Consider the following 3652-nt stretch of genomic DNA (forward strand, 5'->3'; position numbering starts at 1 on the left):
CAGGGAGATTGTAGGAACACTGGCTCAGATTTAAACAGAACTTTGTGGCAGTTGAATAAGTGTAAGCAGGACTTCCCTGTGTGACACTGGCTGATGGCTATATTTGCTGCTGTGGGGTTTCTTCTCTGGAAAAATGAGAGGGAAACCTCTGGAGTGATGACAAGTGTTGCAAAGCTCAAGGAGCCTGAGCTCCAGCATAGTAGACAGACTCAAATGGCTCCACGTGGTATTTTTAAATTCATCCCAGCTGTGAGCTGAGTGACCTGCAGGTTGGATTGGCTGGACTGCCAAAGTCCCAAAGCGTCAGCATTTCCTTAGTGTTGGGATCTACTTCCATGATCTCCTGATCCAGGACTGAAACCTCTGGTACATAATTATCTCTTTTCTCTCTCCTCCTCCTGCGGGTTAATGGAGATGCTTCTCATAGGTCCTCTCTGAATCAGCTTTATCAGATGCATGATATAGTCGGCTACCTTGTCCTGGAGCTTCTTGCTGGGAATAATGGCGATCTCCTCACACACATGCTCTTTGGTGTGGAAGTCATTACTCAGGTGCATGTAGTATTTCTCAGTGTACACTTTGGTCACCTCCTTCACGGTTTTGGCGTGAACGTGGCCAATGTTGGCAGATCCTTGGTGAAAGAGCGCTATTACTGTCTTTTAGTATAAGATCAAAATGGTTTGGTCACTGGCTCCAGACCATCACTGAGAATGTCTTTGTGATGCAACAAGTGCTGCACTTACTCCCAGAACAAGCCCAGCATGGCATCCTGCAACACCTTCTCTGATCTGTTTTCCTGGTTCACCCACCCTATTTGGGCCATTAAGAACTCAGCTACTAATGTATAGGTTGATACCTCAAGTCAAATACCTTGGAAGAAAATGCAAAAACGCAATTTTATTGCCATGGAGTTGGAACCGACTCACAGTCGACCTTCCAGTTTCTGAATGTGCAAATTGCATGGGAAGAAAGTGCTTGTCTTTCTCCCATGGAGCACCTGGTGCATTTGAATCACCAGAGAGCTTCAGCCTTTGGGTTAGCAGCATAATTTTCTATGGACTACACAATCAGAGCTCCTTACCCTAGAAAAAAAGCCCAGGTGATCTATTTTCACAGCTTGTTGTTTTGTTGTTATGTGCTGTCAAGTCGCTTGTGACTCACAGCAACCCTATGTACAACAGCTCCGAACCATGCTCTATCCTGAGCCAACCTTATTGTCTTTCATGCATCTACCCCCATTATTCCAGTCAATGAGTCAATCCATCTCATCGAGGGTCTTCTTCTAATGTCCCTCCTTGCAACATGCCCAAAGTATGTCAGATGGAGCTTCAGAATCCTTGCCTCCAAGGACTAGCCTGGTTTAACCCTCTCCAGGATGAACTTCTTTATTCTCTTAGTAGTCCATGATATATTCAATACTCTTCTCCTTAACCACAGCTCAAAGGCATCAATTCTTCTTCTATCATACCTAGTCATTGTCCAGCTTTCTGATGCATAGCATGTAAGAGCCAAGAACATAGTCTGAATCAGACACACCTTAGTCTCCAGACTTACATCGTTGTTCTTCAGTTCTCTAAAGAGGTCCTGCACAGCAGACCTTCCAAGAGTGTTGATTGTGGAGCCAATGTCACACTCCTCCTCATAGAGTCCAGCCTCCCGCATGATCTGTTCTGCATATAGATTGATAGTGTTTGGAGGATACATGCCTGGCATACACCCTTTCTGTTTTTAAACCATGCAGTGTTTCCCTGCTCTGTTTTGACAACTACCTCTTGGTGGAAAAATAAGTTTCTCATAAGCACAATCAAGTATTCTGGGATTTCCATTCTTCTCAGAGTCAGCTACAGTTTGTTGTGATCCACACAGTCAAATGCCTTTGCATAGTCAATGATACACAGATAGACATTCCTCTGCTACTGCTTTCAGCCAAGATCCATCTAACATTAGCTTTAATATCCCTACTGCCATGATTTCTTCTAAACTCAGCCTGTACATCTGGCAGTTCGCTGTTGATGTGCTGTTCCAGTCATTTTTGGGTAATTTTCAGCAAGATCTTGCTTGCATGTAATATTAATGATACTGTTCAATAATTTCTGCACTATCAGGTCGCTTTTCTTTAAAATAGGAACATATATGAATCTCCACCAGTCAGTTGGCCAGGTGATTGTCCTCCAGATTTCTTGGCACAACTCGGTGGGAACATTCAGGACAGCATCTCTTTGTTGAAATATGGTAACTGGTATGCTGTCAATTCCTGGGGCATGTTTTGTTGTTTTTTTGTTTTGTTTTTTGCTAATTCATTCAGAGTAGCTTAAACTTCTTCCTTCATCACCATAAGCTCTTGCTTATACATTGTTTCACAAAATTCTTCTGTATCAGCCAATTCTTTTGGGTACAGTGAGTCTGTATATTCCTTCCATCTCCCTAGATAATTTGATATTCTGCCCTGAGCATTCTTAAGTATTGCAACTCAAGACTAGACTTTGTTTTTAAGTTCCTTCAGCTTAAGAAATGCTGAGTGACAAGTGAGTTCGGTCCTTTTGATTTTCTGACTCCAGCTCATTGCACATAATCCTTTGTTTTGTCCTTCCACAATGCACTTTGAAATCTTCTGTTCACCTCCTTAATTTCTTGATTTCTTCCCTTTGCTTTGGTTTCTCAATGCTCTAATTCAATATTAAGAGTCTCTTCTGACATTCATCTTGGTCTTTTCTTCCTCCTCTGTCTTTGTAATGACCTTTTGCATTCTTCATGGATGATATTCTTGATATCCTCCCACAGTGCATCTGGTCTTTGTTCATTAGTGTTCAGTCTCAAATCTGTTTCTGAGATGGTTTTGAAGTTCAAGTGTGATAGACTCAAGGTTGAATTTTGGTTCCTGTGGATTTGATTTAACCTTCTTTAGCTTTATCTTATCTTGCATATGAGTAGTTGGTGGTCTGTTTCACAGTCAGCACCTGGCCTAGTTTTCACAGCTGATATCAAGCTTCTCCACTGGTTCTTCCCACACATGTAGTCAGTCTGATTCCTATGCATATCATTGGGTGAAATACATGTGTATATTCTGCATTAATGTTTCTTATAAGTATTTGCAATGAATAGGTCTTTGTGCAGAACTCTATCATTCTGTCTCCAGCATCATTCCACAACTTCGGGAGTGGGGGAGATCATAGCTTGTGCAACCAGAGAGGATAGCAGCAATGAACGGGACCTTTTTAAAGATTAAGTCTTGGTGTTAGAGTGTCCCCTTCAGCAAGAAGCTGGAACAGAAGGTAAATGACAGAAGCAGGCAGAGTTTCAGATGCTTGCCTCTGTCATCAGGGGCCTTGTGGGGCTTTGCCCAAAGATCTCCTGGAGATGAAGATCTCCTGGAGATGAAAGCGGCTAGTCTAATCACAGCCTTAACCCAGATATAGAAGTGTTCATCTGCCAACTGGATCCACAAAGAAAAGCTGCAACCAAAGTGGACTGGACCTTACACTGTTATCCTCAGCACTCCAACTGCAGTTGAAAGGAAATTTTTTTTAAAAAAAAAACAATGTCCCCAAACCCAAGTACTGTAAGAACCTATACCTTTGATCTGTATTGTAAGAACCTATACCTTTGATCTTGTGTGAATGTTTGTGTTCCAGGAACTAGCTGACCACAAACT

The 3652-nt window shown here is 42.2% G+C and overlaps 1 pseudogene; it reads right to left on the reverse strand.

Moving 5' to 3' along the window:
- Positions 1–209: 209 nt before the first annotated feature.
- Positions 210–3652, reverse strand: part of LOC102856840 — a 20463-nt pseudogene continuing 17020 nt past the window's right edge.

The sequence above is a fragment of the Elephantulus edwardii genome, unplaced genomic scaffold, assembly GCF_000299155.1.
Source record: "Elephantulus edwardii isolate Elephantulus edwardi_28Jun2011 unplaced genomic scaffold, EleEdw1.0 scaffold00308, whole genome shotgun sequence".
Classification (NCBI taxonomy): Eukaryota; Metazoa; Chordata; class Mammalia; order Macroscelidea; family Macroscelididae; genus Elephantulus; species Elephantulus edwardii.